Source organism: Podarcis liolepis, assembly GCF_965112155.1.
Source record: "Podarcis liolepis genome assembly, chromosome: 2".
Taxonomy (NCBI): Eukaryota; Metazoa; Chordata; class Lepidosauria; order Squamata; family Lacertidae; genus Podarcis; species Podarcis liolepis.
The window spans coordinates 19,092,900-19,101,736 of NC_139555.1; the positions used below are offsets into that span (position 1 = coordinate 19,092,900).

Genomic DNA, 8,837 nt, shown 5'->3' on the forward strand with positions numbered 1-8,837 from the left:
TCGATCTCACAAGCCAAACTTTTGGTAGTAAATCATTTCCACACAGTTTTTAATCATCCTGCTTAGGTTGGTTATGCGACGGTTCTTTTTGGGGAGGGGTTATTGATTAATCACACAGAAGAAAAGAAAAAAGTTTTCCCCCCCCCATCCAGTCCCGCTCCGGCATACTAAACCTGATGTATTTTCTTCATGTTGTATTCCATAATCATTTCACAGAGGTCACTTCAGTTAGCAGTCTTCACTCCCGTTCTTCACTTGAAATATGTGCATTTGCTTCTTTTCCAATTATATATTTCGAGCTGATGCAAACCAGTGCGCGATCAGAGACAGCATCCGGGAGAGCCGGACCCACCCGAGGGCTTTGTGCCTAGTGCCCTCACCCCCTTCTTTCAACTCTCGGGGGTGAATTATGGACACAGCAGGCAAGGCAGCGTTCCCCATTCCCTTGGGGCAATGAAGGGAGGCTGCATACTCCCATATCAGCCTCTTAATTACCTTGTGTGGGTCGGAGAGATGTTATTGTTGGCCATCTTCCAATGCGCCCGCTGATGGCCCCCCAATTGTTTCGTCTTTTCAACGGCACATGCAAAAGCCTTTCTGCTTGAGAACAAAGGAGCAGCGAGTGACAGGGGCTGTGATCTGACCCTGAAAACCATTGGCCGGGGATCACGGGCCAAAGACCCCAAAAGCTGTATGGTGCAGAAACTTTGATTCTCTCATCTGCAGTGTGGTATAGTGGTTAAGAGCGATAGACTCGTAATCTGGGGAACCAGGTTCACGTCTCCGCTCCTCCACGTGCAGCTGCTGGGTGACCTTGGGCTAGTCACACTTCTCTGAAGTCTCTCAGCCCCACTCTGCTCACAGAGTGTTTGTTGTGGGGGAGGAAGGGAAAGGAGATTGTTAGCCGCTTTGAGATTCCTAAGGGTAGTGATAAAGCGGTTTATCAAATCCAAACTACTCTTCTTCTTCTTCTTCTTCTTCTTCTTCTTCTTCTTCTTCTTCTTCACTGTGTTCTGGAGCCAGTAAGAACACCCTGGTCCACCAAAGGTGCTGTTAATGGAGGCTTCTTTCGTGACATATTATGTCTTGTGATTTTGCGAGAGATTTCCAGGGGAACTCTTGTCATGCACGCCTGAAGACTCAGGTTGCACCTTTAATTCCTTCAGAGTTTTGCTTCCTGGTTCCTCAGAAGCCAAACCCACCAGATTAAGAGTAAGTGGTTCTCCTCTCATCTGCTCCTGCTGTGGGTACCTTTCCTTAAGCACAGGGGTGAAATGTAAAGGATGCTTCTTGCATTTTTGCTTCAGCAGAGACACCTGATAATGGAAGAAGAGGGTGGCAAATTTTTGCCACTGCTTACCTTGTTTTCTCTCTCCGGTGCTGATTTTTGGGGTTCCTGGAGACAGGAGAGGGAAGATATTGTCATGGAATTCTACTCAATATTGATCCAGAGCAGATTCCAATGTATAGTTAGCAGAGTAAAAACTTAAACACGTTGCAGGATTCCTAAAAAATAAACCAGAGGCAATTGTATTTCATCCAGCAGAGCTTTACTGCTACTGAAGGCAAATAAGCATAATAGTCACAAATCCAATACATTCAGGATTGGCACTGTCCATAAGAAATCCAGTTGCAGCAAACTTAACCTAAACTTACAATAACTCATCATAAGCTTTAGCACCAAACATACTATATACAGAACACCACACCAGAAGGAAGAGAGATAGAAAGAGAAAGTGAAACCCAGGCTCCTTCTGGCCTATTTTTATACAGTTGTACCTTGGTTTTCGAGTGTCTCGGAAGCTGAACGTTTCAGAACCTGAACGCAATTGCTTCCGTTTTCGAACGTGCATTGGAATTTGAACGGCTTCTTTTTTCTCCATTGACTTTGCCGACCGTCCTTTGAGCCTCAGTTGTCGAACGTTTCGGTAGTCGAACGGTTTTCCGGAACGGATTACGTTCGACAACCGAGGTACCACTGTAGTCAGCATGACCTCGACAGAAGAGATAACAGAACCAGTTCAAGCCAGCTGTACTCAGCTTCTCTGAAGGAATAACCCAAACACCATGAACCTTCTGCTTGTTTCTTTCATACAGAGAAGCTTCCAGAACCCTCTTGAATTAATTAGACTAGGAAAGATCTCTACACATCATATCAATACTTTCTGTACTAAGACATGCAGACTGACAGATACCTCTGGCACCTGACGAATACCTTTTTATTTCAGCAGGCATTTCAAATAGGTTTTCTTATTTTAAGGTTAGTATTAACTACTTTTAACTTTATTGCATATTTTAAACTTTGCTGTCTCCCATGGGGTTACAAGGTATATAAATTTTTGAAATAAAGTCTCTTGCTGCAATAACTGTGTCTTGCCTCATAGAAACCCAAATACACATCCCTTTGAATAAACCCATTAAAATAAATGGGGCTTAAGTTAGCCATGGGCCCATCAAAAAGTCTGAGATTCAGAGGGCCAAATTCAACAAAGTAGTGCTTCTAGTGGGAGGGTCCCAGAACAACATATGGGGGAGATGAGGTTATTCGATCAGATAAGCAGAAATGCTTGCACTGACATAATGCTTGTTTTAGTGTGATACTGAATTTCTCCTCCAGATTTTAAACCAGAACAATGTGAGCGTTCTCCTTAGCCCATATTGAGAAAAAGTCCCTCCCATGCTGAAGAAATTCTCCAGGGAGCTGTTACCCAATTCTTCCTTCGAAAACCTAACCTTTCCTTTTGGCACATTCCCCACAGTTGGTACTATGGGCTCATATATCAAAAGTCGTACCCAGACAGGATTTCAGTTGTGCAACAATAGAAGACTCCCTTTGCATCATTTCTTCTAAAAAGCTATTGCAAAACCTGATTGATTTGTGAAATGTTTATATATGAGGCTCATAATGGACAGAAAACTGGGCACACTAAATATTTGTTGTTACAGCAACAAACTGTGAGTTGCTGTGCTCTCCATCGGCTCGTTTTGCCATCAAACATTCTCATAAAGTTAAGTTCTGTGCACACTTCTACAATAAATTATACTGAAGGGATTGCGCCTCCAGATGACGACGACGGTGATTGCTGTACAACAGGACGTATGAAAAATGAAATAAAGGAAAAGCACAGTATGAGGTAATCACACTATAAAAAGCAACCACTCCGTCCACTAACTGTTTTTGCAAAAGATTGTGTTTTTGGTCTTCTCCCTCACCCCCTGCCCTTATTCAGAACAACTTTGTGAGCTAAGTTAGGCTACCTCATCAGGTAGATCATGTATGACAAGTTTCAAGTTATTACCTCAGTAGGTAATTTGCACACCAGACCCTCCAAATGCTCCTATTTTCCAGAGACAGTCCCAGGTGTACAGAAGCTGTCCTGGTTTCTGATTTGATCCTGCAAAGTCCTGCTTTCCCTTCAAGGTAAAGGGACCCCTGACCATTAGGTCCAGTCATGACCGACTCTGGAGTTGCAGCACTCATCTCGCTTTATTGGCCGAGGGAGCCGGCGTACAGCTTCCGGATCATGTGGCCAGCATGACTAAGCCGAGCAGTGAACAGAAACGCCATTTTTCGCAGGGATTCGAACTGCCGACCTTCTGATCAGCAAGTCCTAGGCTCTGTGGCCACCCGTGTCCCTGCTTTCCCTTAGGATGTCCCTATTTTTGTCAGAGAAATGTTGGAGAGTATGTTAGAATGTCCCTATTTTCATCAAGGAAATGTTTGGAGGGTATGGAATTATGAGACCCCTGAGCCAAGGAGATAAGTAACTATGCAACCTTTAGAAGACACCTGAAGGCAGCTCTGTATAGGGAAGGTTCTTGGGTTTTTTAAAAAGTTTAATGTTTCATTATGTTTTTATATAAATTGGGAGCTGCCCAGAATGGCAACCCAGTCAAATGGATGGGGAATAATAATAATAATAATAATAATAATAATAATAATAATAATAATAATAATAATAATATAGGACATCCCTATTTTCATCAGAGAAATGTTGGAGGGTATGTTATACCATATAGCAGGGGCTGTAAGCCAGTGGGCACATTTGATATTTTGAGAAAGCCTTGTGGGTGTGTGGCATAACACAAAATGGCTGCCATGTCCAAACCAGCAGAAAGAGAGACAGGGCCACAAAATGCCCCCCCTCCATCAGTGAGGAAAAGGGCACCTATGTCAGTCACCACCAGAGTTGCTCACTGTCAGGCTTCGGGGAATTGGCTTTCTCCCCCCCCCATGGCAGTAAATAAAAAGATCAAATGAAAGGAACATCTTACCAGTTAGGAAACTTTAATAATCACAGTGAGAAAACAAAGAATACATCTCCTAGAAATGGAGGTGCTCCCAATTAAGGATTACACCCCCTTCTATCCCTATTAATCTACGGCATTCCTACATCTTGTAATCTGAGCTTCTACCCTCTGTGCTTTCTGTTCTGACACTTTCTGAGCTCTAATTGACCTTGGGCTGAGCGGAGGAATGCTCAGAGACTGTGAATCTGTTTACTCTCTCTCCCAGTTTTTCTTCTCCTAGCTGTTCCCCATCCAGTATTTCCCAGCTTCTGCCTTCTGAACTATGCCTCTCTGGAAACCACTGTACCAAATCTATACTGTCCTCCTGCTCTTGGGAAGATTCAGGAGTAGGGGGAGGCAGAGACTCCCACCATCCCTCCTCAGCACGGTCCCTGACACTCACAGAGAAAAGCTCTTTGCACCTCTCCTATATTCAGAATGGCTGAGAGGGTGGGCATCCCATCCTGGCATCCAGTGAAATGTGGGCGCGTTTAAGGTGTGTGTGTTCAGTGCAGAAGAGGCTGAGCTGATGTAAACAGGAGCTAAGCAGGAAAAGCAAATAGTCTTTGGTGCACTTAGGATTTTTTAAAGGGATGTTTACTGAGACATTTCCTGGGACCGTAAGAGGTTGTTGTTGTTTAGTTGATTAGTCGTGTCCGACTCTTCGTGACCCCATGGACCAGAGCACACCAGACACTCCTGTCTTCCACTGCCTCCCACAGTTTGGTCAAACTCATACTGGTAGCTTTGAGAACACTGTCCAACCATCTCGTTCTCTGTCGTCCCCTTCTCCTTGTGCCCTCCATCTTTTCCAACATCAGGGTCTTTTCCAGGGAGTCTTCTCTTCTCATGAGATGGCCAAAGTATTGGAGCCTCAGCTTCAGGATCTGTCCTTCCAATGAGCACTCAGGGCTGATTTCCTTCAGAATGGATAGGTTTGATCTTCTTGCAGTCCATGGGACTCTCAAGAGTCTCCCCATAAGGGGTACTGGCAGGTAAACTGGCGCCCATGGGTGCCACTCTAACAAGCACCTTAGCTATGTAATTCTTAGGCTTAAAACGGCGGGACTGTTCTTCTATTACCAATTGCCTTACCTAAAGTCTGTTTTGAAAAGGAAGTTGCATCCACATGAGGCTGATGTAAGGGAAGCCTGGTCACCATGTTTCAAAACCAGCCGCTGGTTTCCAATTAAAATCTTTAATATAAACATAATACTGAGAAGCATTTGAGTCAGTGTCATCTTGAATTGCACTGATGTAATTGGGCTAGGCTGCTGAGAAGTCCTTCTGGGGATTTCTCAAACTGCTGTTTCTCTTGATACATTAAACTTGATAGGTGGCCTTCTCCAAGTTGCCTTCCCTGAAGGAACAGGAGAAATAAAAAAACCAACAGTGACACTTGGCTTATACAGTAATTGCAAGACATCTGCTCTTTATTATCTTTTTCTAAAAGGATGAAAACATCTGTTCACTCTCTGCAGGACAATTGAAGGCTATCCTTTTCTTCTGGGGAGACAGTACCTTGAGATAGGGTTTGCTTTTATAATCGCTTACTTAACTATATTTCCGGCGGGGGGGGGGATATTAAATGCTTTGCACACAAAAAAGGCCTAATAAGTTGTGTTCAATATTTTTTCTGCAGTTTATGCATTTTATATATTATCTTCTCCCAACCCCATCACACACACACATTGGTCAACCGCATTGACCAGAAAGAATCCTGTTCTCTTAATTAACACTCATTGCTGACCTGAGACCTCCGGGTATAGGGCAGTATATAAATTAAATAGATAATAATAATAATAATAATAATAATAATAATAATAATAATAAAGGTAAAGGTAAAGAGACCCCTGACCATTAGGTCCAGTCGTGACCAACTCTGGGGTTGCGGCGCTGGTCTCACTTTATTGGCCGAGGGAGCCGGCGTACAGCTTCCGGGTCATGTGGCCAGCATGACTAAGCCAATTCTGGCAAACCAGAGCAGCACACGGAACCACCAATTTACCTTCCCGCCGAAGCGGTACCTATTTATCTACTTGTACTTTGACGTGCTTTCGAATTGCTAGGTTGGCAGGAGCAGGGACCAAGCAACAGGAGCTCACCCCATCACAGGGATTCGAACCGCCGGCCTTCTGATTGGCAAGTCCTAGGCTCTGTGGTTTAACCCACAGCACCACCTGGGTCAATAATAATAATAATAATAATAATAATAATAATAATAATAATAAATATGCTCACTGCTGCCTTCACACTGCCATATCTTGATCTTCTTCCAAGTTCCTTCTCACCTCTTTTCCAGGAAGCCCTTTGCTTTACTAGTAAGCTTGGGGATGAGGGAGTGTTAAATCGTACATGAGCTAAAGCACAGAATGAACTTTTATTTTCTTGAACTGCAACAAAACCTGAACCATTACCTGCAAGCCTCTCTCGAACCTGAACTGGGACAGACCTGCAGATTTTATATATTGACAAAGCAGATAGATTTCATGCAGGTTACACAGATCAGGTTGCTATTTCAAAATACGGATTTGATTTAAAACAAAAAAAACCCTGAGATGGAACTCTCACAAGCTCTGCCAGAAGCAGAATGGATCAGAACGAGCGTGTAAAACAAAGTACGGTATCCGAAATAGTTAGAGTTCCAGATCACACAGGGTTCCAGAATCTGGAGAAGACTCCATGCAAAGAGGTGAAGGCACAAAGGCTTCCTTGCCACAGATAGACACACTATAACCAAGCCTGAGAGATGGGGCAGATATTATGGGTATGGGACCAAAGCTAGAGTCCACAGCCCACACTGGGAACCAGTGCAAGGACTCCTGCCAGCACAAGATAACTTTCTCTCCTCTCCTCCTACTGTGCTCCCCACTCATGTTGACTCAGAGGGCAGGTCATGAAAACCCCCCAGAACTGAAATGAAGATGGGGAGATCATTCCGTTGGGCAGTCAGGAATTCAGGAACGTTTCTGTTAGCAACGCTGAATTCTTTCCACAATGTTAGATTTGTCAGATCATTTTTTGGGACGTTTGACAGCATTGAATAAACAGCAAATCAATTACTCACTCTGAGTAATCCTGAATTATTATTTTTTAAATGATGTTTAAAAAAGAAATATAACAAATTGAGAGAACAACAAAAGTTTATTCACTGCCTGAAAGCTAAGCACTCTCCCTCTTGTTAATATAGAAATTGAGGATCTGAAACAAACAGATGGATGGCTCTATCTTTCAAAACAGTTAATATTAAAATCATTAAAATGTTTGTTTTTTTAAGTAAAAGACATGGAAATGGCATAAACATTGTTATCATGGAACTGATTCATTCCCTCTGGAAGGCTCAAGAGGGTTTCACTTGGAGGCAGTTTGGTACAGAGGGTGGAACAATAATAATGAAGCCATGTTTTGGCTTTAGGGATTAATGTTTTCTTGACTGCTTCCCGGAACAGTACATTGAAATCTGTGGAGAAATGGATTTTCAGAGTGAAAGGAGAGGGAACATTACCTAAACTGAACTAAGTGGTTCTTAGGTTTCCACCCGAATGATGAGCTGCAGGTTGTTGTGGATCATGTGTGTGCGCATGTGTGTACAGGAAGAGAATGTTCATTTGCAGAATATAATTCATGTGAACTAAAATTCAATAGTTGCTAATTGTCTAAGGGACAAATTACATCTTGCACAGAAGACACTAGGGTGAATGTGCCCATGTTTGTTCATCTCAGTTTCCCATTTTCCTTACTTATTTTAAATCCTCCATATTTCCACATAGGTTTGTGCATTAGCATTTTACTACGAATTTCTCCTAATACAGTGGTACCTCAGGTTACAAACACCTTGGGTTACAAACACTTTGGGTTACAGACTCCGCTAACCCGGAGTAGTACCTCAGGTTCAGAACTTTACCTCAGGATGAGAACAGAAATCGTGCGGCAGTGGTGCGGCGGCTGCAGGAGACCCCATTAGCTAAAGTGGTGCCTCGGGTTAAGAACAGTTTCAGGTTAAGAACAGACCTCCAGAACGAATTAAGTCCTTAACCCTAGGTACCATTGTACACACATTTTTGTATTTACTTTTTGTACATTATAACAAATTTTGCAAAGCGATTTTCTCTCATATAAAGCACTTTTGCACGTCATTTTCACTAATATGGGCCTCTATATGCACACTTTTCACCAGCATATGCCCCTTTGCACTTGGTGGGAGAACTACATTGCAAAATTCAGAGGCGTGCGAATTTCAGAGGGTTTTGACATTCGAAGGTGGTTTTTTTTTCTACAATCAAGCGGTATTTACATTTTATGAAATGGGAAAGAAAATAAGGGATGCCTGTGTTTCTGTTCAGTGTTTTGAATTTTGTTTTGGAAAATGCAAATCAGACACATTCATTTTTAAAAGGTGAACTGAATCTTACTTTCCGACACATACTGAGCTGCCCTCCTGCAAGCGGCACCCAGAAATATTTGCTTGTGGTGATGGCAGTGTTGATGGTGTGTGTGTGTGTTTAGGGCAACTGGTGGCTGGGGAAACCCAGCCAGATGGGCGGGGT

At 43.0% G+C, this 8,837-nt stretch overlaps 1 long non-coding RNA gene across 1 annotated transcript; it reads right to left on the reverse strand.

Annotated features, from left to right (window-relative positions):
* Positions 1 to 5,472: 5,472 nt before the first annotated feature.
* LOC310700674 lies at positions 5,473 to 7,350 on the reverse strand. The gene is made up of 2 exons (XR_014522698.1): positions 6,532 to 7,350; positions 5,473 to 5,650 (listed from the first exon to the last, which is right to left on the reverse strand). It is a non-coding gene; the product is annotated as an uncharacterized lncRNA (long non-coding RNA).
* Positions 7,351 to 8,837: the final 1,487 nt, after the last annotated feature.